Below are 27,299 nucleotides of genomic sequence, written 5' to 3' on the forward strand. Positions count from 1 at the left end.
GTCTGCTGTCATCCCAAGCTATTTTTCTTGCTGACAAATTCTGTAACAAAGATAACATGAGCTTATTTGACTTTAGTAAACTTAAGTAGAATAAAAGCTTTATATTTAATGCTGATAAGTCTAAAGACAGGCCTCTTTTAATTAAACCAAAAAATTTAAACTAGCTTTTATTTACTAAAGATTTATCCTAAATCATGTTAAGTTGAAAAACATTTGGGTTAATTTCTATATTTTTGAGAGTCTAGAAGCATTTATTTTCCTTTAAGTGAATTAAATAAAGTTCTTTTACAAATTGCTCTTAGCAATGCCACCCAAAGGTAGAAAAATATCACACAGCTACAACATACATTCATAGACATACATAAACATTTAGACAAATGCGAGCAGAGATCTTATAGCTTTAACTTAACATTTTTAGCTGTGAAATGGGTATGATAATGCAAAACTCGCTAGCTTATAAAAGAACAGTTGGATTCAAACTTTTTTTTCTTTTTGGGCGGTTGGAATAAGTTAAGTTTACCTGCTAGGATGGCTAAAGTTTTTTTTATTAATATTTTTAGAGAAGACACTTAAGATTTGTATTCATCCTTGGCAAGTAATCTTATGGAAGCTGTGGACTAGATTTTGGGCAAGGGAGCTTCTCTGGCAGTTTGTATTTGTATTTTTATTTTTTTAAAAAAAGATTTATTTATTCATTTATTTTTGGCTGCATTGGGTTTTAGTTGTGGCATGCGGGATCTTTATTGAGGTATGTGGGATCTTTTGTTGTGGTGCGTGGGCTCTTTGTTGCGGCGCACAGGCTTCTCTCTAGTTGTGGCGTGTGGGTTTTCTCTTCTCTAGTTGTGGTGCACAGACTCCAGGGCACGTGAGCTCTGTAGTTTGCAGCCCACAGGCTCTAGTTGAGGTGCGCGAACTCAGTAGCTGTGGTGTGCAGGCTCAGTAGTTGTGGCACGTGAGCTTAGTTGCCCTGCGGCACGTGGGATGTTAGTTCCTTGACCAGGGATCGAACTTGCATTCCCTGCATTGGTAGGTGGATTCTTTACCACTGGACCACCAGGGAAGTCCCTGGCAGTTTGTATTTTTAAAAAGTCTCTTTCTCTCTTTTTTTCAATCTTAGGAATTGGAGATGGTAAGGATAAGTGGACTTTGAATTGTTTCTAGAGCTGGGGTTCTGGTTTTGCAAAAATTTGAAAGCCAAGGACTTTTAATTCTTCAAAGAATGGGCTGTAGCCTAAATGATATCTAGGGGCTGATCTGCCCTTCCAACTACATTATCTTCAATTTGCTTCTTTATATCAGGGAGAACTAAGATGGAAATTAAATGAGTTCTATGTTCTGGGTATAGGGCTGTTTGTCTTTGGAATGTTTTAGTAAATTTTTCCATAAGGGCTTCAGAAGGTTTTACTTTCTCTCTAGATACATTTAGCTTAAGGGAAGAGGCCTAAAAAAAGTTCCTGTCAGGCTCTGAATATTAGCTTCCAATTTGGCCAACTTCTGACAATAGAGCTACATTAAAAATCTTTTCAAATATCTTGCCAGGTTTCAGCTGGGACAAACAGTAAATATTTCTGGCAGTATTGAACAATCCCATGGATACAAGAGGCATCCTCAAAGAGGGTGCAAAATATAATACTCTCCCAAGATCTAGAGCCACTCCCAAAGATAGCCAAAAGAAAGAAGGACCTAGACAGTTCCCTGGAGGGCTGGCAATGGACCCTAGCCACAAATGTTCAACCCACATTTCTGTCTGGCCATATTTTGAGGCCCCCAGCCTGGCAGTTACCAAGCCAAGCTGACAGGACACAAAAGAAGACAAACAAGGTTACAGCTGTCCCTGGGAGAGAAAGGACCAATAACCAATGGGTCTGGATTTGGAAAGGGACAGTGTGAAATTGTATTTTCCTCTTTCTACCAAGCACTACAGGCAGAGATTCAGGAGAGCTGTTTTTGGTAAGAATTCTCACCCTTCACTGGCTTCTGCCAGTTTTCCCTGGATCCCATCTGCAGGCTCCAGTATCTACCAGAATTTGGCATGGTTTTCCATTAATTTTAATTTTAGTTTCCCTTGGCTATTTAAGGGAATAGCATAGCAGTTTATCAGAAAATCCTTCAGAGACCCATCAACCCTGGGAGTGACCCATTTGGGAGTCCTCCTTCAATGGTAGGTATGTGGGGGCATTCAACGTGATGTGGAAGGATTTGCATAAAACCTTTGAGGAAAATATTTTCCCACTGTCCCAGGTGTTTACAAATGAGACATTGACCCATGGGCCAGCATTTTGATGATGGACCCCTAGCAGATTACAATGGAGGAGGCCTGGGTATTATTTTAGGTTTCTGGCCTTGGGGTGATTGCAGCTTGATGGACTTTTGTTTACAATCCTTTCAAAGTGCTCAGCTATAGTCACAAGTCCGGTCAGGCCAAGGGCCTCCCATCCTTCTTTCTGCCTTTTATCAAACCACTAACCTCAAGAGATAATCCATTTACAAATAAGGCAGCTAGAGCAGGTTGGTTGACATCATTTATTGTATGGAACCCAGAACGCCATAGGAAGAGATCTTCCAGATGGGCTTTAAAGTCCGCTACAGATTTATCTTCCTTTTGTTTGCATGTTTGACCAATCAGTGCAGGCAGGGAAGACTCTAGAAATAGCTTTTAAAAGATCAGTTGCTATTTTGCAAGGTTTTCCTGGTCCATAAGGAGACCGTGTTGAAGACTGAGGATCTCAAATGTCATCCTTGGGTCGTGCCGTTCTGCTTCCCGCATCCATTTCTGGGCTTCATCAGGTCCTACCAGCATGTGCACAAGCTGATAAAGACCTGGCAGCCTGGGGTCATAGGCCTCAATAAGGGCTCTAAATTTTTCAGAAAACTTTTGGGGAATCCTCCCTTGGTTTAGAAAATTCTTTAATCCTTAGTTCGGTCCTTGACCAAGAAGTGAAGAGGATCACCTGCAGCCACAGGTGGTCTTATTTTATTTTATTTTTCTGTCATTTTAATGTAAGATTGAACAGACTGCTACAACAACACTTGAGATTCCACAGAGAACTGCATGATTTTGCTATTAGAAGACATTTGTTGAAGTATTTGAACTTTACCTCTTTTAAAAAATGAATATGGTCCATCAACAACAGATGAATGAATAAAGAAGATGTGGTGTGTGTGTATGTATGTATGTGTGTGTGTGTGTGTATATATATATACATATATATATATACATATATAAATAAAATGTCTACAACAGAGTAGCCATAAAAAAGAATGAAATTCTCCCATTTGCAACAATGTGGATGGACCTAGAGAGTATTATACTTAGTGAAATAAGTCAGACAGAGAAAGACAAATACTGTATGTTACCACGTATATGTGGAATCTAAAAAATAAAACAAATGAATGAATATAACAAAAAACTCACAGGTATAGAGAACAAGCTAGTGGTTACCAGTGGGGAGAGGGAAGGGGGGAGGGACAAAACAGGGTTAGGAGACTAAGAGGCACAAAATCCTATCTATAAAATAAATAAGCTAGGGAATTCCCTGGCAGTCCAGTGGTTAGGACTCTGTGCTCTCACTGCCGAGGGCCTGGGTTCAGTCCCTGATCAGGGAGTTAAGATCCCACAAGCCATGCTGCGTGGCCATAAATTAATTAATTAATTAATTAAGCTAAAAAGATATATTGTACAGCACTGGGAATATAGCCAATAATTTATAATAACTTGAAATGGAGTATAATATATAAAAATATTGAATCACTATGTTGTATATCTGGAACTAATATAATATTGTAAATCAATATTGTAAAAATTGAAATATTTCAATTTTTAAAATGAAATGGAAGTTTCAGGTGTTTTTTTCAGCACACAAACATTCACAACAACCTTCTAGATACTTGTTTTCTACTTTTCCAAAAAAGGTAATTCTCATTTACTAGAATCTCACCCACCACTGAAGAATTCAAAGCTCCTGAGCTCAAAAGTGATCAAAACACACAGATAAGTATAATTAGTAGTCCAAAGCTTGGTTTAAATATTTGAAGAACAGGAAACACCCAGTAATAAATACCAAGTATATTATCATTGTTTCTATGAGGTAATGACTCATAAACTAAAACCACCTAAGTCTGAAATTTTCTGTACTCAGTGTCTATGAGTATAAAGACTTCATTCTTAATGCTTCTTATGGCATCACAGGTTTTATAAATTAAACAATACATTTTTAGCATTCCACAGTAATCATCACTTTCAAAAACTGTAATATACATCTGCATGTTACACAAACATATAATTCTCTACATAAGCATTTTGTCATATATCACTTCTTAGCCTCAAATAATACAAAAATCTATACAGAACAAAACACCACAGAACTTTTGTATATTCCCTTTCCCCAGTTGTTAGCAGGTAGCACTGCTTTAAAAAGAATGTGATGAAAAATCAGAAATTTTGCAACCAGTGTTAGACTTCAACTTTTTACTTTATCATCTTCTAGTACCACCATATCCTGCTGCTGTTCTGGGTCTGGTCTCTGAGCTTGAACATGCCAAAGAGCTACCTGTGCCTCCAAGAAGTGGTAAGCAGGGCTCTTCCACGTTCTGGAGTATGAGGGAGGGTGAGATGGGTGGTACCATGAGTCTGAGAAGGGTGTTGCTGCTCTATTGCTGCCAAATATTCTAATATTCCTCCAGTTCCCAAGCCAGTCCAGGACCCTGGTCCTGAATGTTCATTTCCTTGCTGTCCATGCAAGCACTGCCAAAACCAGAGGTTGCACCATGTTGACCTGTGAACTCAGCCTTAAAGCCCACAGGAGGGGCTCCTGCTGAGTTGGTGAATCTCTGATAATGATGGGAATGTGGAGTATACTCAGAATATGGTAGAGGAGAATCTTGGCCATCACTAAGGAACAATATATAAACTCCAAAGTCAATAGCAAGTAGCACCACGATGGAAATCACTCCACTGATGCCACATGAATCTGGAGAGTACAACTTATTATAATAATCAGAGAAAGAGTTAAAGCCATGGTTTTCCCTAGACTCTCTCAATTTCTTCAGGCCAAGTTCCATGTGATCTAAGTTATACTCCAAGCTATAGGAGCCTCTTAGTATATACCTTCAGAGGATTCATAGCTTTTACAGCCTGGCAGTTTTTCCAAATTTGTACTTGATATCTAAATCAGTCTTACATTCCCACTGTACATCATAACCATCCCACCCTTTGTTCTGACACTGTATGAATTTGGGGGTATAAGCATCCCATCCAACTATGCCTCCAATACATTTCACTGTGGGATTGGAGCCAACCCGCGAGAAGTGGTATAGCGGTCCTAGTGGAGGGTAAGAGCTTTTACATCCCACAACAATATTCTGTCTGAGTCGTTCCAGCCCTGGGCAGGGCCCACGGTCAGCAGAAGTGAAAGGAAGCTGAGGAGAGGGCAGCGTCTGGCCACTCCAGCCCGCCAGCCTTGGCCAGGGTGCTTGGTGAAGACGGCAATAAAGAGGGATGTAGGGGAGTGGCATGAGCTATGTCATAGTCTCTTACTTTATGTGCATCTTGTATCTTTAATTTTTCATTAGCTTTTGGCAGTGACTCTTTTAATGAAGCTATTTTGTGGCTTTGAAGCCCTCTGGCGGCTTCTGCACGACAACTAAATTAGGTAACCTATTCTGCTCTTTGATTTGGGAGCCCTTGTTTTAAAGTGCATTTCTTAATTGGTCTTGTCTTGGAACATTCCTCATAAAGGCCATTATAATTCTAGGTTGTCTTGGTAAGATTCTGCCATTTTTGTGGATATCCACAGCTCCTGGGACCACAGTTCTTAGACATAAACAAGCGGGTGTGCCAGAAGGTGTGCTCGGTTCTTGGGAATTTCAGGATCCCATTTCTTCAGCTAAGCCTTGGGTCTCTTGGAGCCAAATTAATACCTAAGAAGCATGTGCCACTGGGTTGGGGATTGTGTGGTGTTTTACAGTGTATCTCGCTGCACGGAAATTTTCTTGAGGATGTTGAGTGACCTAGTGTTAATCTAACCTATTCTGTGATCAACGTATTTTAACACAGGAGTCTTGGAGTTAGGTGGTGAGTCTTGGAGTTAGGTGGTGAGTCTTGGAGTTAGGTGGTGAGTGCTCTAACAGCTTTGAAGTACTCAATCCATGTCCACCAGTGTTGCAGCTTTTGGCTTCTGAGGTTCCCATTAGAAATAGCCTTTCCCTCCTGTGCGTGTTAACACACCAGCAGTAACCAAAGAGCTGTTACTGTGGACTGGCCAACAGAAGGCCTTGTGTGCACCACCAGCAATTCTGGTATAGAACTTGGGAAAGGACTGAACCAGCACATCCCCAACAAATGGGGACTGTGGACTGGGATTCCAGTCAAATGGGGCACTGCGGACTAAACCACCAGCATGTCCCAAAGTGGAACCAGGGACTGGGCCAAGAGCTTGGGACTTGGATTCTAGTAGAACTGTCTGCTAACTCAAGCTGACCTGCCCTGGGCTAGAAGGCCAATTACATCAGTGGCTCAATGCAAAGGGAACATACCTGTGAACCAAGGAGAACCCTTGGAAATGGCAAGAAAGGCAGAGAACTAAAAGCATTTGTGGGTACCACTGCCTGTGTTTCTTGTTGCCCCCAAAGTTGTTGGGAGTTTCCTCCAGATCCCATTGCTGCTACAAAATTAAAAAACAAAATTCGCCTGAGTAAACTTTAAAGATCTTATTGCCTTTATTCAGTGATTCATGAACCAGGTAGTATCCCATCCAGCAGACAGAAAGGGGCTCTGAGGAGCTGCACAAAATGAAACGCTTTTATGAAGGGAGCAGGACAAGGAAGTATACTAGCACAAAACAGTTGGATATGCAAGGTCACCTTCCTTTAGCGGGGGCACAGGCTTCTATCAGGCAGGTTCAATAGTGCTGACCGGGTCATTCCTGACTGGTTTAAGATTCTATTCCTGGGAGAGTCTGAAATTATAATTAAATTAGGTAGTAAGTCTCAGTTTGGTGACATGGAACTTAGTATAAGTGACTCCATTTTGGGCCTGTTATCTCTTTTTTAACACAAATTACCATAAACTCAGTGGCTAAAAACAACACAAATGGATTATCTGACAGTTCTGGAGGTTAGGAGTCTGACGCCATTCTCCCTGGACTAAAATCAGTGTGTTGGCAGGGCTGCATGTTTTCCTGGAGGATGTAGTGGGAGTTCATCCCCTTACATTTTCCAGCTTCTAGAGGCTGCCCACATTCGTTGCTTCAAGGCCCCTTTCCTCTATCTTCAAGGTCAGCAATGTTGCATCTCTCTGACCTAATTCTTACGTTCTTTTAAGAACTCATGTGATTAGGTTGGACCCACCCAGATAATCTAGAAGAATCTCTTCATCTCAAAATCCTTAATTAAGTCACATCTACAAAAGCCCTTTTGCCACATAACATAACTTACTCTTAGGTACAGGGTTTAGGATGTGGACATTGTGTGGGACCATTGCTCTTCCTACCACAGTGCTTCATTGTTACTTTAAAAGAACTGCCCAGACTTCTCCTTCAGGGTCTCCACCTCCACTAACAAGTGATAGGATATAGTTTAATGCACCCATCTGACAGATGAGAAAACTGAAGCCCTGGGAGAAAGGGGCATTTATTAAGTGCCTACTGCATGCCAGGCCCTGTGCTAAGAGCCTCACATGGCTTGTCTCCCTTAATTCTCCAAACAACCAGAGAGGGATGTACAATACTATTGTATATACAGTACGGCTGAAGGACTCTGCAGTTGCAAGGGACAGAAAACCCAGCATAAACTGGCTTTAGCAAAAAACAGTGATTAAAAACCCTGAGGTTGATCTTCAGGCCCAGCTGGATCCAGGCGTTCAATGGATGTTATCAAGAACCTTTGTCTCAGGACTTCCCTGATGGCGCGGTGGTTAAGAATCCACCTGCCAATGCAAGGGACGTGGGTTCGAGCCCTGGTCTGGGAAGATCTCATATGCCGCAGAGCAGCTGAGCCCGTGCACCACAACTACTGAGCCTGTGCTCTAGAGCCCGCAAGCCACAACTACTGAGCCCATGTACCACAACTACGGAAGCCCGCGTGCCTAAAGCCCGTGCTCCGCAACAAGGGAAGCACCACAATGAGAGGCCCGTGCACCACAACGAAGAGTAGCCCCCGCTCACCGCAGCAAGAGAAAGCCCGTGTGCAGCAATGAAGACCCAACACAGCCAAAAATAAATAAATAAATAAATTAATTAATTAATTTTTTAAAATGCCTTAAAAAAAAGAAGAACCTTTGTCTCTTCATCTCCTGGCTTTGTGTTGGCTTCTTTCTCAATCATGTTCTCCTTTTGTGGAGGCAAAATGACCATGAGCAGCTCCGAGCAGAAACCCTGATCTCTCTGAAATCCCTGGGGAAAGAGACCTTCCGTTTTTCAACTTCCAACAGAAGCCCTGGAGTCTCATTGAGCCCCCAGGGGTCTAGCATCCATATCTGAACTATCAAGGAGGGTGTGAGGGTGGAAAGTGCTCATAGGCTAGGGCTGAAATACATGCCCAACTTGAAGCCTGGAGGTTAAGGCCAATCTTTCCCAACACAGGGCCTGGGTGTGCAGGGGCTTTTCCCCAGGGAGAGCAGGTGCTATTGTAGAGGTGATGATGCACATGTGTAAAGGAGTTAAAAACCCAGTGTTGGGGGAAAATGCTCACTGTCATTATCATACCCATTTTATAGGATTAGAAACTGAGGCACAAAGTGGTTCAATAAAATGCCCTACATCACATAGCTGGTAAGTGGCCATGTCAGAACTTGAACCCAGATCCCCTCCCCCTGCATGTGATAGTCCCAGAACTCAGGGCAGGGCCCCTCCATGCTTGGGCCTCTCTCCCACTTTCTCTGAACCCCCAGACTGTGTCAAAAGACACATTTTAGTTGTTAGCTACCCCAAGGTCAGGCTGGGATATTGCTGTCTGTGCCCTGACATTTTAGACCTAGAAGTCCCTCCTCGCCTGCAGAGGCACCTCTAATACAGGGAGGAAACAGGTGCTCAGGCACCCGACCACTGGCCCCTTTCAAGTCCTCATCTGTGATGGCAAATTCCACTAGGGCTCCATACCATCTTACCAGGATTCCAAACAAAAGACACAGCTTACTGGCAAAGGCACCACCTTGGCCAAACGATCTTTACAAGGAAAGGGCGGCTGGATGAGGGAACAAAGAGGATGCTCGTAAAAGAGATAGTCTTCTGGGAGATGCAAGAAACAGCTGAGAGGAAATAATTGAGGCTTTGTGGGGCAGTTCCTGGAACTGGGGCCAGAAACCGACAGGATGAGGGCCTCTTCCCAGAGGGTAAAGAAGTTCATTAGGCTAAACAAGCCAGACCCCCTAGTGCAGGTGATTAACCTAGGAAAGCTGCTCCCCCAGGGGTGACAGGACCGAACACATAACATCATTCCAGAGGAGACAAGGGGCAAAGAGTCAATATTTATCAAGGGCTTACTATGTGCTGAGCACCTCACGTGATGAGGCTCTTAATCTTCCTAATCACCGTTCTGAGCAAGCACATTAATTTATACATTTTTACAGAGGGAGAATCCGAGGCTCAGAGAGGTAAAGCAACTTGATCAAGAGCACACAGCCATCAAATGGCAGAGCTGGATTGAAACCCACGTGCGTCTGACTCTAAAGTCAGTGTTCTTTCCTCCCATGACGTACATTATTAGAGGAAATGTGGACATCCCAGGAACATTTCCAACTCACTGTTTCTGGAAAGCCCCATCAAAAGCAGAGTCTTGGGTTGGATGGACCAGGTGATGGTACCTAGTGGTCAATTCTCAAGTTCTTAGAAGCACAAAATAGAGAAATGTTAAGGGGAGGAGTTGATACAGATGACCAGAGGCTCAGGTAGGTGTGCATGAAGATCTTCCAGGTACGTGGAAGGAAGGCAGAATTATGTGGCAAGGCAGTAAGACCAGATGGTAGGCAGCCACTGCCCCAGGTCCCTAAAGGGTCCCCCGCACTGCTCCAGCTACCTTCCTTGGGAACCCCAAACTTTCCTGTGATCCAGGAATAAAAGGGGGTCTTCAGGACACAGCTGCTCTGCCAACTTCTGGCTGTTGTGTTTCCTTTTTTTTTTTTTTTTTAATTTATTGTACTGAAGTGTAGTTGATTTACAATGTTGTGTTAATTTCTGCTGTACAGCAAAGTAATTCGTGTATATATATATATATATATATATATATACACACACACACACACACACACATTCTTTTTCATATTCTTTTCCATTATGGTTTATCAGAGGATACTGAATATAGTTCCCTGTGCTATACAGTATGACCTTGTTGTTTATCCATTCTATATACAATAGTTCGCATCTGCTTAGTGTTTCTTTATATTGCTCATGCTTAGATACATAGATATTGGGTTCTCACTCTGCCCTGATCCCTAAAAAATGTTGAATCTGCAGTAGGCAGAGCATACACATTTATGCTACTAGGTACACTTTCTCACGCAGCTAAGAAATAGTTACTGTTTCTTCACTGCCTATTGTGTGAACTCACAAAAGCCCTGGGCGACGGGTATTTTACCCCTAGAGTAGTTGCTGTTGGGGTCCCAGCACCAGTAGGTCTCCGTCGCCAGGCCAGCATGCCCACTCTCCAGCACGTTGGCTGCCAAGAGCTCACAGCCGCCCCCCTTCTCCAGAGAATTGCCGTCTGTTGACAGGAACCTCACCAAGTGGTTGTGTCCTTTCAAGAGCACCCCACAGTCAATGCTGACATGGGGATGCATCTGGAGTGGGTAACAACTTTGTGACATGATCAGTCCCACAGCCCACAGTGGATCAGGCTAAGGCTGGACCTTATCTGTGGCCACTTCCCCGCTTGGCTCCCCGCTTCCCTATCCTGTTTCCCTCACCCCTTAAAGGTTTTTCTTAAGTGCTCTTCCTCAATAAATCACCCAATTTCCTAAGATATCCCCACCCTATTTTACAGAACAGGAAACTGAGGCTTAAATAGGATGCCCCCCCCAGCTTAGTCTGTCCCCAAAGTTCAAGCCCTTTCTGTTCCTTCGTCCTGCCTGGACAGAATGGACAGCAGATAGGTCAGGAGGGGAAACCACAAGTCCTGGCAGGGATGGGCAGCTTCTCCTCCCCCAGCTGCAGCCCAGGCTTCCTCGGGCAGAGCGCGGGTCCTGTTTCCCTCCCCCGCACTGAGTCATCACCCATGCAGGGCGGTGAGAAATCATGGAGCAGGACTGGGCGGGCAGCAGGCACTTGAAATGAGATTTCTCAGAAGCCTCCGTCCAGCTCTGCTCAGGAAAGCAGGGGCTGTGCAGGATGCTCCTCCCCACGCTTGGTTGCTTTAGGATCGGAGGCAGGGAGACCCAGAGGCTGCTCTGCCTCCACCTGAGCCTCTCCTCAGAGACAAACTATGCAAGGTGTTTCAGGGAGGATGGGGCAAATGGCAAAGCCCAGATACCAGGAGCTCGGTTGACTCAGCCACCAAAGCTGCACAGCAGGGTGACAGGAGACAGTGTCCCCAGAACATGCAGCAAAGGCTGAGCCACACACCCCTGCATGTCCCCAGGGCCCAGAACATCAGAGGCAAACTCTTGAGCCCTGAATCCCTGCTTCATCCGATTTGGCTCCAGACACCCTCCCTCCAGTCACAACTTCTGGCTCTCAACTTTTTCATTCTTTTAATTGAAGTCAAATTTACATACACTGAAATGTACCAGTCGTGGGTGTGCCAGTAAGTGAATTTGGATAAATGTGTGCCTGTGTAATGAACACACTTCTCAGCATATAGAACATTTCCATCACTCCAGAAGGTTTTTCGTGTTCCTTTCTGATTAACCCCTGTAGGCAATCACTGTTCTGATTTCTATCACCATGAATTCGATGTACCTGTTCTTGAACATCTTATAAATGGAACCACACAGTATGTACTTTTGGGGGTCTGGCATCTTTCACTCAACATCTTTTCTGTGAAATTCGTCCATGCTGGGCAGGCAGCAGTCGTGACTCCTGTCTTTTACTGAGTGGTATTCCATTGTGTGAATACACTGCAATTATTCCTCCATTGTCCTGTTGAGGGACGTTTGGGTTGTTTCTACTTTTTGGCTATTAAGAATAAGACTGCTATGAACATTCTTGAATAACTCTGTGGACGTATGTTTTCATTTCCCATGGATTAATAACTAGGAGAAGAATTGGTGGGTCATGGAAGTGGTATTGCTAACTTTACAGGAAACTAACAAACTGTTCTCTAAAGTGGACATATCATTCTACACTCCCACCAGCAATGTTTGACATTTTTGAGCTGCTTTATAGCCTCACAAACATTTGGCTTTTCAGTGCTTTTAATTTTAGAAATGGCGTTTCCCTGTTGACGTATGAAGTCAAGCACTTCTGCACATGCTCATTGGCCATTGGTATATATTATTCTGTGAAGTGTCTATTCAAGTCTTTTGCCTATTTTTATTTATTTATTTTTAAAATAAATTTATTTATTTATTTTTGGCTGTGTTGGGTCGTTGGGTCTTCGTTGCTGCATGCGGGCTTTCTCTAGTTGCAGTGAGCAGGGGCTACTCTTCGTTGCGGTGCGCAGGCTTCTCATTGTGGTGGCTTCTCTTGTTGCGGAGCATGGGCTCTAGGTACACGGGCTTCAGTAGTTGTGGCACGTGGGCTCAGTAATTGTGGCTCACGGGCTCTAGAGCACAGGCTCAGTAGTTGTGGCTCATGGGCTTAGTTGCTCCGCAGCATGTGGGATCTTCCTGGACCAGGACTTGAACCTGTGTCCCCTGCGTTGGCAGGCGGATTCTTAACCACTGCACCACCAGGGAAGTCCCTTGCCTACTTTTAAAAAATGTGTTTATTTTTATTTTTGTTAACTATTTTTCCATTTATAAATAGGAGAGAAATATTCTGCAAATCACCCTTTCTTAGAGAGGAATGATTAGAAATTAACTCATTTGTGCTGTTGAGACACACGTAGGTAGTTCCAAAGGGTTCCTCTTATTCTGTAGCTAAGGTCTCTTGCTAGGGGATTTCCAGCTATTGGGAGATGGAGCCTCTCAGGAGATTCTCTGGCAGTGAGGATGGAGGTCATGATGCATCCTTGGTTGGTACTATTACATCTTAAATCTCTGTAGAGAATACTGGATTCCACATTGTCCATGCACTTCTTTCTTGCTCACTGATTGAATATATTAATATTAGGTTAATCAAGTTTATAAAAATTGAATCAATCATATTCTGTTGAGATAACTTAATTAAGCTCTTGGCTTCCTATCAAGCATCCATTTTCCCCTTCCTTCCTAATTCTTAACTATGTTCGGTATCCACTCCTTCCCCACCCAGCCAACTGCTGCACCCCAAGATCCAGACTGGACCTCAGTGGTCTGAAAGTAATCCTCTTCCTGTTTGCAGTGATTGCCTTAGGATGAGCACACGAGCCAATTCTGACTGTGAGCCATGAGGGCCTGTCTGCTGGGGGCTTTGGGGGAAGTTTCCTCCTTCTTAAGAGAAAACTTTTAAGAAGATGAGCCCTCTTTTTTGCCTTGGATGGTGCTTTGTGAGGTGCTGCCTGGAGTAACTTGAGATATCTTCCTACCAGCCTGAAGGAAATCTGACACTGATGACTACGAGCAGAGAGATTTAAGAAGTCAGGACTCATGAAACCAACATGCAGTTACTGGATCAGTGAATCCGGAAGGCTCCTTCTGCCTCTGGACTCCAAGTTTCACGAGCCAGTGAACTTTCTGATTAGATTAGTGGAGGTTGTATTTCTGTTATCCGCAGCTAAAAGGGTCCTAATACAAGTGCTGGGTATGCATGCTATTCTTTTAATTGTTTTTATTAAACTATATAACATTTAAAGTACACAATCAATGTTTTCAGTATATTCACAAGGTTGTGCAACTATCCCCAATATTTAATTCCAGAACATTTTCATCCTCCAAAAGGAAACCTGTACCCATTAGCAGTCATTCCAAATTCCCCTCTCCCCACAGCTCCTGGCAACTGTTAATCTACTTTTGGAATCTGAATTTGCATATTCTGACATATATATGTATGTATATATATATATATAAAATCATACAATAAGTGACATTTTCTATCTGGCTTCTTTTACTTGGCATAATATTTTCAAGGTTCATCCATGTTGAGCATGTGTAAGTACTTCATTCCTTTTTATGACTGAATAATATTCTTTTGTATGGATATACCACATTTTGTTTATCAGTTCATCAGTTGCTGAACATTTGGGTTGTTTCTACTCTTTGGCTTTTTTGAATAATGCTGTTATGAACATTTGTGTAAAGGTTTTCTTGTGAACATATGTCTTCAGTTGTCTTGGGCATATACCTAGGAGTGAAATCTTTGGGTTTTGTGGTAATTCTGTGTTTAACTTTTGGAGGAATTGCCACTCTGTTTTCTACAGCGGCTGCACCATTTCCATTCCAACTAGAAACGTATAAGAGTTCCAGGTTCCCCACATCCTTGCCAACACTTGCTGTTGCTGGTTTTTCCTCTTTTATTATAGTCGTCATAATTGATGTGGAATGGTATCTCATTGTAGTTTTGATTTGCATTTCCCAAATGTTGAGCATTGTTTCATGTGCTTATTGATCGTTTTTATATTTTCTTTGGAGAAATGTCTATTCAATCCTTTGTCCATTTTTAAATTGGATTATTTGTCTTTTATTGTTGAGTTCTAAGAGTTTTTATGTATTTTGAACATTAGACCCTTTATTAGATATACGATTTGCAAATATTTTGTCCCTTTCTGTGCATTGTCTTTTCACTTCCTTGATGGTGTCCTTTGAAGCACAAAAGGGTTTAATTTTGATAAAGTCCAATTTGTTTTTTCTTTTTTTGCTTGTGCTTTTTGTATCATATCTAAGAAACTGTTGTCTAATCCACGGTCACTAAAATTAACACCTATGTTCCCTCTAAGAGTTTTCCAGTTTTAGCTCTTACACGTGGGTCTATGATTCATTTTGCATGTGGATATCCAGTTCTCCTAGTACCTTTTGTTGAAAAGACTGTTCTTTTCCTGTTGAATTGTCTTGGCACCCTGTCAGAAATCAATTGATCATAAAGACAGAGGTTTATTTTTGGACTGTCAATTCTATTCCAAATGTATGTCTACCCTTATGCCAGCATCACAGTCTTGATTGCTTGATAGGTTTGAATTAAGTTTTGAAGTTAGGAAGTTTGATTCTTCCCAACTTTGTTATTCTTTTTCAAGATTGTTTTGACTATTCTGGGTCTCTTGCATTTCCATATGAATTTTAGGACCAGCTTGTTATTTTCTGCAAAAAAAAAAAAAAAAAAAAAAGGCAACTATAATTTTGATAGGGAATGCAATGAATCTATAGATAAATTTGGGCAGTATTGCCATCATAAGAGTATTAAATCTTCCAGTCCATGAACACAAATGTCTTTCCATTTATTTACATCTTTGGTCACTTTCAAAGGTGCTTTGTAGTTTTCAGTGTAAAAGAAGTCTTTCACCTCTTTTGTTAAATTTATTTCTAAGTATTTTAATCTTTTGGTTGTAAATGGAATTGTTTTCTTAATTTCACTTCTGGACCATTCATTGCTAGTCCATAGAAATACAGCTGATTTTCAGATACAGATCTTGTGTCCTGCCACCTTCCTGAATTTAATTATTAGCTCTAATAATTCCTTCCTTCTTTCCTTCCCTCCTCTTTCCTTCTGCTTGCTTTTGGTTCAGTTGGCTCTTCTTTTTCTAGTTTCTTAAGGTGTAAAGTTAGGTTATTGATTTGAGATCTTTCTCCTTTTTTGTAGGCATTTACAGCTATGATGATTTCTAATATTATTCCACTGTGGTCAGAGGACATGTTTTATATGATTTTCAATCTTTTAAAAGTGTATAAAGACTTGTTTTAAGGCCTACTATGGTCCAACTTTGTGCTGTTTTTTGAGATTCAAAGAAAAAAAATATGTTGAAAATAAAAAGATGGGAAAGGCTCTATCATGCAAACCGTAATCAAAACAGAGCTTGAGTGGCTATACTAATATGAGAAAAAAATAGACTTTAAGAAAAAACCTGTTAGTAGAGACAAAGAAGGACATTTTATAGTAATAAAAGGGTCAATGCATCAAGAAGATGTAACGATTATAAACATATATGTACCTAACAAGAGAGTCCTAAAATACATGAAGCAAAAACTGACGGGATTGAAGGAAGAAACAGAAAACTCAATAATGTCAGAGACTTCAATACCACACTTTGAATAACTTATATTTACCTAACAACAGATGATGTGGAGCATCTTTTCACATGCTGGTTTAACATCTGTCTTGGAGCTTTGAGCTGGCTCTTGCCTCTCCTTGGGGAACTCTTCCTAGGTATCTTCATAGCTGCTCACTCCATCACTTCCTCAGGACTTCATTTCGATGGATCTTCTCTGTAAGGCCTCCTCTAGAAACAGTCTAAATTTCAACACCCTTTCCAAATCATTCCTATTTCCTTCCTTTTTTTTCTTAAATCCCTATCACCTCTCACAAACATACAATGCCCTGGAATTGCATTATTCCTCTTGAGTTTCTGTTATCTCACTAGCCAGCTCTGAAAACAATCCCAATACAGTGTGTTATTATTACCATCATCGTCATCACCACCCGCTGTTCAGACCTGGTTTATAACCTGGGCACGTGGTGCTGTCGTTATTCCCATGTCTGTCTCCTTCATGAGACTGGGTGCTCTTCAAGGGCTGGGTGTGCCCAGGGCTGTCCGAGCTAAGTGCCCCCCAGTGCCCAGGACAGGGTGTGACATGGCCAAGGACCCTCTGAGTGTTTGCTTCGTGAAGCCAGGAGGCCCTGTTCTGGCCCCAGATAGGGACCGTGAATCAGACAGCCAGACCAAAATGAAACTGGGAGGTGAAAGCTTTCTGTGAACCTCTGGACTTGACATGGCTGCGCTCAGGGCAGAGAGAGGAAGTCTCTGATGGTTCCCCAGGCTCACTGCTCAGGCCCCGAACAGAGAGGTCAGGACTGCCGGGAAGTGCAGGAGAAAGACACAGGGTCTGGGACCCAAGCAGAGCTGGATTTGAGTCCAGCTCTGACACCATTTATGTGACTTTTGACAAGTCCCTTCATCTCCGTGAGCCTTGTTGCCTCATCTGTAAAGTGAGCACGACAGCACTTACCTCAGAGAGTGGTCGTGTGCATTGGGGTACCTCTAAGGCACCTGACACAAAATAGATGCTGAACACATGACTATAATAATAGGTAAAGTTTACTGAGCACTTCCTGCGTGCTAGGCATTACACACAGCTGTGTACAAGCACAATCTCATTTAACCGTCACGATGTACTCCGTCAGGGAGTATCATCCCCATTTTATAGATGAGGAAAATAAGGCTTAGGGAAGCAACGAGATTTTGCCCAAAGTGACCCAGCTAATTAGTTACAGAGCAGACTTGAAACACAAACCTGTCCGGCTTAGAATTTGTGCTCTTAGCTGATGCTACATTGTTCACCTGGGCTCTCCTCACTCTCCCCCTTTCCCCTTTCTCAGGGATCCCTTCTCCCCTCCTTCCCCTCAAGGAGCAGGAGGCAGCATTACGTAGAGGTCAGGAACCTGGGAACTGAAGATAAGCAACTCTGTGTCCACGTCCCAGCTCTGTCATTTATTGGCTGTGTGGCGTCGAGCAAGTCACTGGCGCATTTCGAGCCTTAGTTTCTGTGCTAGTTTCCTAGGGCTGCTGTAACGAATTCCCACAAACTCGGTGGCTTAAAACAACATAAATTTGTTATCTCGCAGTCTGTAGGTCAGAAGTCCAGGGGGCTCAGCTGGCTATTCTGCTTAGAGTCTCACAGGCTGAAATAGAGGTGTCGGCCAGCCCAGGCCCTTACCTGGAGGCTCTGGGAAAGAACACGCTTCCAAGTAGAGTCAGGTTGTAGGCAGAATCCAGATCCTGTGACTGTAGGACTGAGGCCCTGTTTCCTTGCCAGTGGTCACCTGGGAGCTAGTCTCTGCTCCTGGGGCCACCCACATTCCTTCTCATGCAGGTCAAGTCTTTCTCATGCTTTGAAACTCTCCAGCTTCTCCTGTGGTTCCTTTCCTACTCCAACCAGGGAAAGTCTGCTTTTAACGGTTCATGTAATTAGATTGAGTCCACCAGGATAATCTCCCGATTTTAGGATCTGTAAATTTAATTACATCTACAAAGTCCCTTTGCCACGTAACATAACATATTCACATATTCATGATGGGATTAGACCACTGACATCTTTGGATGGGGCTGGGGTGGTACATTCTGGCGACCGACCGACTGCAGTTTCCTTTCCTTTGTTCATTCATTCGACAAGTGTTTATTAGCTTTGTAGCAGACACCATTGGTGCCTTCAGTACATGCCCACCCCAGCTTCCTGCTGCCACCACCTGCATCACCTGGTTGGAGGCTTTCTCCAGCTGTCAGAGTAACTTTGCAGAGCCCATAGAGAAGGACAGAAGTGCTGGGGAATTCATACCCACCCAGGAGCAATCCTCAACCTATAGCTGACGGGAGCTGGTGGATAAATATCCCAAGTCCATCACTCTTGAGATGCTGTAACTCCATGTGTGTCTTCGCTTGCTCCCAGCAGGCTTCATCTCCAGTTGTCCACAGCGGTCACTTAATTAATAAAGCACACTTTCTGGGCTGCTTTCCTTTCCCTGCCTCATTCCCTACTCCTGGTCTCAGATCTCCCCCAAACTATACTTCTGCTGGTATCCTTGTCTCAGGAAATGCTTCTGGGATAACCAAGACAAGCCCTTGCTATATGACAGGCACTACTCCAGGCACCATTATTATCTCTATTTTGCAGAAGGGTTAACTGAGGCAGGGAGCAGATATGTAATTTGCCCTCACAGCTAGCATCTAGCAGAGTCAGGATTTGAACCTGGGCAGTCAGGTACAGGGCCCCTGCTGTTATAAACTAGACCATACCGACTTTCTCCTTAGCCATAAATTGGGAGCAGTATTCCCTGACTCATAGTGTCACTGTGCAGATTAAATGAGCTAGTGCTTGTGAAGGCTTAGTTATCATCCTGAGCTCGTCATAGTGAGCTTATGCTGAGTCATCATAGTGAGCTCTCAGTAAATGGCAGCTCCAAACCAACAATAACAATAACACGACTGACAGTAATAATAATAATTGCTCAAACCCAGCTCTGAGGCCAAAGGGAGACTGGTCACTGCAGGCAGATCCATTATCTGAGAGGGAATAAACAGCCTGGCTAAGTGCAGAGGAAGTTGGTGGGTGTTGTTATAGCAACTGATGAGCCGCCTTTTGTCCTCACAGCCAAGTGGGCAGCGAAGCAGGGGAGGAAGAAGCTCCTCAAAGGAAGCCAGCAGGAAGCAAATGGGGGCAGACCAAGGGAAGACCCCCTCCCTGCCCCATCCTGGCCCAGCCGCTGTGACTTCCATTCCTTGGGCTGAGACTGGTGGGGGCCAGGTAGGCTGCTTCCCTCCTGGGGCTGGGGGCAGAGAGATACTCAGAGGCCAGGCAAAGCGGGAAAGCACAGGAAGCCATAGCCCTCGGGCCCTCAGACCTGAGTAACCAGACAGTAAGCTTTGTGGACCAAGGAATGCAGTCCCTCACCCAGGGCGGAGTGAGTGCTCAGAAGCACTATTCCAAGAACAGAATCTGGCAGCTCCGCATAGGGGTGGGTGTGACTCTCGTGGACCCCAACACAAGAGGCTGCTAATGGCTAATGGCATGAGTTTGGTTTCTTAAGGTGCAAGCAACAGAAACAGACTCAGGCTAACGTTAAGGCAGAGGGAATTTGGTGAATTCATATCAGAGGCTCAGAACTTCGTGAAGGCTGGAGGACCTGCCTGGGACCCATGCAGGATCCAAAGCAATGTCAGAGGGCTGGATGCCGGGACCTTGGGAGTGAGACCAGAGCAAGGGCATTCTGGTCAGTACACCATCCCCGATGAGTAAAATCCAACCACTTTCATCTCTTTGTCCCTCTGTTAGAGTCTCAAATTCCAAAGGGATGTGACCAGTGGGCTAGTTGATGGGCCATGGGTCAACCCCCTTTAGCTAGGAGTCCGTGACTTCACTCCCATTAGCTGTAGCCAAAGAGTAGAGATAAATCCTCGAAAGGAAATTGTCAGGATTGAAGTTGAGCTCCTTTGTGCCTTCCTTTGTAGATTTGACTTGGGAAACATTCAAATATTTTACGCAATTATGAAACAAAGTTAAAAAAAATCACTAAGTAAAAAATAAAATGTAACAAATAGACCTTTGCAAAAGTTGGTGATATAACTGCATAGAGAAGAATTATTTCTTAAAAACAGAGTAATTTGTACATCTCTGGTGGGATATACCCAAAGAGGCCTAAGGACAAAAATAACTGCAAAAAAGAAAAATAATGTGCTAAGTATCTACCATGTGTCATGTCTGTGTGAGTTGCTATGAAACACTGATGGATAAGGCAGACATCCCTGCCCTCATGGAATTGGTTGTTTTGTGGCCTCCACTATCCTTATTCCTTTCCAATATCATCCCAGTTTCCTTAAAATTTTTTTACTATGGAAAATTTTAAACATATACAAAAGTAGACAGGATAGTATAATAAAATCCATGTATCCATCACCTAGCATCACCCATTATCAAGCTTGTTTCATTTTACCCCCACCTCCGTTCTTCTCCCTCGTCCTGTATTATTCTGAAGCAAATTCCAGACTTCATATTATTTTCAGTATGCCTTCATAAATATTTCAGTATATCTCTCTAAAAGACAATGACTCTCTCAAAAAAATAAATAACCACAATATCATTATCACACCTACAACAAATAACTACCGTTTAATAGCATCAAACATTCAGTGTTCAGATATCCAATTATTTCATAAACACTATAAAATGTTTTATGTATTGTTTGGAATTGGTTACACATTGTGACTGGTTGATATGTATGTCTCTGAAGACTGTTAATTTATGGATTATCTCTCCGTTATTTTTCCCACTTACAATGCATTTCTTCTTTTTTTAAAATTTTTTTTTATTTTTGGCTGTGTTGGGTCTTCGTTTCTGTGCGAGGGCTCTCTCCAGTTGCGGCAAGCGGGGGCCACTCCTCGTCGCGGTGCGTGGGCCTCTCACTATCGCGGCCTCTCTCGTTGCGGAGCACAGGCTCCAGACGCGCAGGCTCAGCAGTTGTGGCACACGGGCCCAGCCGCTCCGTGGCATGTGGGATCCTCCCAGACCAGGGCTCAAACCCGTGTCCCCCGCACCGGCAGGCAGACTCTCAACCACTGCGCCACCAGGGAAGCCCCTGCATTTCTTTAAAGAAAAAAAAAAAGCTGGGTTGCTTTTTCTGTAGTTTTCCAGAAATCCGGAGTATCTGGATTTTGCTGATTGCATCAGCATGGTGTTGTTTCACATATTCCTTTGTCCTCTGAATTTCCTGGAAACTGATAGCTGACTTAGAGCTGTGCTGTCCGGGACAGCTGTCACCAGCCACTTGTGGCTACTGAGCACTTGAAATGTGGCCCGTCCAAACTGAGACGTGCTGTGTCAAATACACACCACATTTCAAAGATTAACCCTGAAAAAAGCATGGAAACTATTTCACTGATCATTTTTCATATTGATTATATATTGAAATGATAATATTTTGGATAGATTGGGTTAAATAAGGCATACTATTAAAATTAAGTCCACCGGTTTCTTTTTACTTTTTTTTCAATGGGCTTCCTAGAAAATTTTAACTTACATATGTGATAAGTTGATTCGTCTCCGTGTGTATTTCACTGGATAGTGCTGGGCTAGGGACTTGATCAGATTCCGTTTAATTTTATGGCAATTTCAGAGCCCTGTGGTGTTCTTCCATCACGAGGCACTTAGTGTCTGCTGGCCTCCCTTTTTGTGATGTTTGCAACCACTGGTGCCCAAAGCCTGGATCCACTAATAGGGGTTGCAAAATTATGATTTTCTTGTTCTATTGTTTCATCTATGTATTCACTGCCATTCTATGACGAAAATTCTTAAGTGAATAGTCAGCCCCTCAGAGAGGTCTTCCCCGATGTCCCTGTGTAAGGCGATCCATGGTAGATTCTTTCACTGTGCTGTTGTCTCCTCCATGGCCTTTTCGCCATTTGTCATTATCAATGTATTAGCTTGCTTGCCTGTTGATTGGCGGGGGCTTCCACTGCTGTGTAAGCCTGGGACGGGAGGGCTACTCTGGCTTAGTCAGCCATGAAATCCCAGCGTCCCAGCCTGCGGAGGTTCTGGGGAAGAATTTGGGGAAGGGATGGAGGGATTCAGAAGTGCACAAGACCCCAGACCATAACACAGGAAGCCTGAGCTCTCATCTGGCTCTGCTCTGTGCTGAGGGTCACTCCCACCTCCGGAGGCCTCCATTTCCTCAAGTGGGGTGAGCAGGTGGGCATGGCTTCAGCTCTGAGGGGCTCTCCCTCCGCAAGAATGGCCTCCCATCAGCTCATGCTTCTAGAGGCCTCTCTCCCGCGGGGGCTGAGCTGGGGCCAGGTGGCAGATGATTAAAGAGACACCCCACAGCTAAGAAATCCAAAAACTAATTAACCTCAGCCCGGCAGACTCAAGGGAAGCCAGTCTGGCCGGCGCACTGATGGCAGGTGGCATTAATACCTAATGGTACATTCTAATTGCTGTCTTTCCCCGAGTCCCTCCTGGTTCCCGAAGCACTTTCAATCAGGCAAAGAGCATCCACATAGAGCTTCTGAGCCCTAGCCCCTGGGGGGAAGAGGCCATGAGACAGAAAGCCACCCTACCAGGAGCTAACAAGTAAGTTGGCCAGACGAGATTTACCATGCAGAGAGGAGGGAAGAGCGGAGCAGGCCAGGGTGATGGAGTCTGCTGCACCCGCCTCCGAGAGTTGTCGGAGAAATTCGGGAATGTGACTTTCTCGGCACTCTGCTGGTGTGTCTAAATGCTCCCAACAAGCGTTGGTCCCTCACAGTTGTGTAGGGTCATCTCGGTGAATAGGATTATCTCCACCAGGCCTTTTGGGAAACTGAGGCTCAGGATCAAGAATGACTCAGGAAGGCTATAGAGCTGGAAAGCCAACCCATACTGCTTTATTCATTCACTCAGAAATGTTTACCAGTCCTGCTGTGCACTGCACAGTGTGCCAGGCATGGAGGGTGCACAGGTGTCTTAGGGCAGGTTCCCGGGAAGGGGAGCCCGAGTCAGGATGCTTATGCCTGTGGAGGGGGGTACTAAGTGAGGATGCCTGGCCCTGTAGGGCGGCACCACCGAGTCGGTCTCACCTTGAGGCAAGCAGGCAGGATTTTGTACCTGTGTCCGTCATTGGCCATGGGCTATCCTAGGTGTGGAAGGCAAGGGGGCTCCTCCTTGGCCAAGGGCAGCTCTCAGGAGAACTGAGAAGGGCAGTAAGAGCACACATTACAGCAGGTATACAGTAGGTAAGGGAAACAGTCAGGGCCTTACAGTCCAGGGGTAAATATCAAGGGAAACCCTCCCAAAACTCACTAAGACCTCCTGACACCACCCTATAAGGATACTTACACTTCTCATGGGAAGTAAGAAAGGATGAATTGTCATTAAAGACAATGTTGTGGGAACTGCTATGTGCTAAGCACTGTTCTAAGCACTTGAGATACAGTAGTGGAAAAAAGAAAAAGGCAGAGCTTATATTCCAGTGGGTAGCAGGGCCACCCAGTTGTGCATCTCCAGGAGGTGACGTTGCCCTATCACACTGTAGTCTGTGTAAATGGTGACCTCAGGAACCGTGTAGTGCACAGCCTGTGCAACAGGACACAGCTGACCCAGTTGGGGGAGACAGACAATAAACATAGGTGAGTAGAGTATGTACCACGTTAGATGGTGAGAAATGCCGAGGAACACAAGGCAGAGAATACAGGGAGGGTGTGGTCCTGGAGGCTGGCATAGCCAGGGACAGGCTCACTGAGAAAATGACTACATCAGTCAGCATCCCGGCAGGGAACAGCTGGCACGACAAGGGGGTCGCAGGAGGAGAGTTAGCAGAGGGACTACTTACAACAATATGGGCAGGATGGAGGAAAACCACGGGGATAGTGGCGTGGGGCTACCGTCCCCCTGAGGGTGGGAGAAGAGGAGACAGGACAGAGGACAAAGAGGAGGAAGGCTGTGTGCACACGGCCTGCAACAGTCATCTGGGAAGGGAGCCTGGGGAATAAATACCCGACCTCACTCTATTCTCCCCTCATCAACCTTCTCACGGTCCCCGCCACCGGCCAAACCCAGTGGGAGCCAGAGGACAAAGGAGTCTGTGGGTTTAGTCCCTATAGTCAGCACCTGGGGGACAGAGCAGGGTAGAAATAGGTGTTGAGTAGATCCAGGTGTGCAAATAGAAGATACTCGCACAGTGATATTTGAGCAGAGACCTGAAGGAAGCAAGGTCAAATGGATATCTGGAGTAGAGTATTCCAGGTAGAGGACAGAGCGTGGGCAAGGACGCTGTGGTGGGAGTGTGGTTGGCATGTCTACGCGGCAGCAAAGAGAGAGAGAGGAGTGCGTGAAATCCCAAGATGGCAGGGGTGCTGGGAAGAGACTGATTGTCTAGGCTCTTGATGTGATGAGCAGCCCTGGAGGGTGCAGAGCAGAGGAGAGCGTGCTCTGGCTTAGGTTTTGACAGCATCCCTGTGGCTCAGTGCAGAGACCAGGCGGAGTGGAGCAGAGGTGGAGGCAGGGAGAGCAGGGAGGAGGCTGGGCAGCAGCCCAGGTGAGAGACATGGTTGCTGGGACGGGGGTGATGGGAGCAGAGGTGGTGACACAGGATTGGATGCTGATTCTGTTTTGCAGGTGGTGGAATGGAGTTTTCTGATGGATTGGCTGTGGGAGGTGGGAGAAAAAGAACTTGTTACTCTTGTCTGTTATCCTTCAGCAACTTATTTACAGCCCACGAGCGCCCTTTCTAGGAAGTCGCTTGGGGAAGGAGAACCTAGGATATCCGCAAATTCTCTGTGAAGCCTCTGGGGATTACTGTTGGCTGTGGGGAGGGGATAGAGTATAATGATAGTGTTATGGTTCTGCTTAAAAGTGATGAGTCTCTTAGAGTTGCAGTCTGAAATGCTTGGTTACAATGAAACGATAAGAAGGCTGAGATTTACTGCGTAGTAACATGGGAGTGGGTGAGGCTATAGAGGAAACGAAATCGGCCATAAATTGAGAGCTGCTGGAGTTGGGCGATGGTACGTGGGTGTTCGTTACACTCCACTCTCTACTCCGGTGTAGCTTTAGTTTTTCCAAAATAAAAGATTTTTAAAATCCTTTTTGTGGATCCTTGTGGTGGAACTGTTCTGTGTCTTGACTGTGGCAGTGGTCACATGAATCCATGCATGGGATACATTTGCAAAAAACTGATTCTGCACACACACACGCACACAAACGAGTACATGTAAAAGTGATGACATCTGAATAAGGTCAGTGGGTTGTGTCACTGTTGATATCCTAGTCATGATATTATGCTAAAGTTATGAAGGATGTCACCACTGGGGGGAAATGGTGAAGAGTACGTGGGACCTCCCCACAGTACTTCTTACAATTGCATGTGAATCAACAGTTATCTCAAAATTTAAAAAAATTCAAATCCCTGTAAAAGATTAGAGGAGAAAATAAGTGTTGGTAAGGATGTGGAGAAATCGGAACCCTGTTGCATTGTTGGTGGGAATGTGAAATGGTGAGGACACTGTTAAAAACAGTAAGGCAATTCCTCAACAGCTTAAACACAGCATTACCGTGTGATCCAACAATTCCACTTCTGCATATATCCAGGTGTACTGAAAGTGGGAACTCGAAGAGGTGTTTGTACACCCATGCTCATAGCAGCATTATTCACAATAACCAAAGGGTGGAAATGATCCAAATGCCCACAGACAGGTGAATGGATAAATAAAATGTGGTAAATATGCTAAGTGAAATAAGCCAGACATGATAGGACAAATATCATATGATTCCACTTATGTGAGGTCCCTAGTGTGGTTAAATTCATAGAGACAGAGAGTAGAGTGGTGGGTGCTGGGGGCTGGGAGAGGGTATAATGGGGACTCAGTCTTTAATGGGTACCGAGTTTCAGGTTGGGGAAGATGAAAATGTTCTGGAGGTGGATGGTGGTGATGGTTGCACAACAGTGTGAATGCATTCAGTGTCATTTAACTGTACACTTAAAAATGACTAAGGTGGTAAATTTTATGTTACGTGTTTTACAACAGTAAAAGACATTAGGGAGAAGCAGGTCCACCCATGTCTCGAAAAAGGTAAAAGTGGGTAGTAGTCCATGTTATCAGGTCTCCATATTCTCTGTCCAGAATGACATCATCCAAGGCAGAGGGAAAGCCATGGGCAGACTCTCTCTCAGTGCCTGCATTTCCTTTTTGGTGCCATCAGAAGAATCCCAGGCGGGGCTTTTTCAGACAACAGTGATATCCCCAATATGGGAGTCCCTGAGACAGTGAGAAATTAACCATCAAATGGTCAATGAACACCTGTGGTGACAGCCATCTAGGGGCGATCAACAGGTTCTGATAACATATAATGGGATCTGAGCAACTAGTTAACTCCTACACACCCTTCAGATCCGAGCTCCAACATCCCTTTCTCAAGGAAGTCTTCCCTGATTTCCTGGACTAGATCATGTTTCTCTATTTCAGAATCACCATATATCCCAGTTTGCCCAGGATAGTCCCAGTTTATGCCATTTGTCCAGGCATAGTTATTAGTAGCACTCACTTTCATCTCAAAGGGTTCCAGGTTTCAAAGTTAAACCATATGTTCATCCCACCTATTACAGATTCTCTGAGCGTCTCTTAATTGTGACTAAGATATCATATGATGTCTGTCTCCCAGCTGTGGTGTGAAAGCTCCCGAGGGCAGGGACATGCCTGTCAAGTGCACTGTTATATCCACAGTGCCTAGCACAGTGCTTTATGTTTAATGTGAGCTCAACAAATATTGGTTAGATAATGAATGTTTTCATTACTTTGTAAGTGTCTATGGTGGCAGTGGAGCTGCCCCTTGAAGATTCCCTCCTGGGAAGAGTGTATTTGGCCAATAGCCTCCAGCTGCTGCCCCAGCTGCTCCCAGACCATGACTGCGTATGGGGGGCGGGTACCAGAGCTGGGCCTTACCCTCCCAGTGAGGGCTCCTCTAACAGCCAGTCGTTTCTTCGGGGCCCCCACCCCCGATGGCCCAGCCAGCGTTTTCTCAATGCCACACGGCAGCCTGAGGCTCCTTCTCCCCAAGCCTCTTCTTCCCTCTCTCCTTTCACAGGTGTCCAACCACCACTGCAACCTGAGGCTCTCCTGTC

At 44.4% G+C, this 27,299-nt stretch overlaps 1 pseudogene; it reads right to left on the reverse strand.

Annotated features, from left to right (window-relative positions):
* Nucleotides 1–4,476: 4,476 nt before the first annotated feature.
* The window catches only part of LOC118904301, a 49,551-nt pseudogene continuing 26,728 nt past the window's right edge, over nt 4,477–27,299 (reverse strand).

Source organism: Balaenoptera musculus, chromosome 11, assembly GCF_009873245.2.
Source record: "Balaenoptera musculus isolate JJ_BM4_2016_0621 chromosome 11, mBalMus1.pri.v3, whole genome shotgun sequence".
Classification (NCBI taxonomy): Eukaryota; Metazoa; Chordata; class Mammalia; order Artiodactyla; family Balaenopteridae; genus Balaenoptera; species Balaenoptera musculus.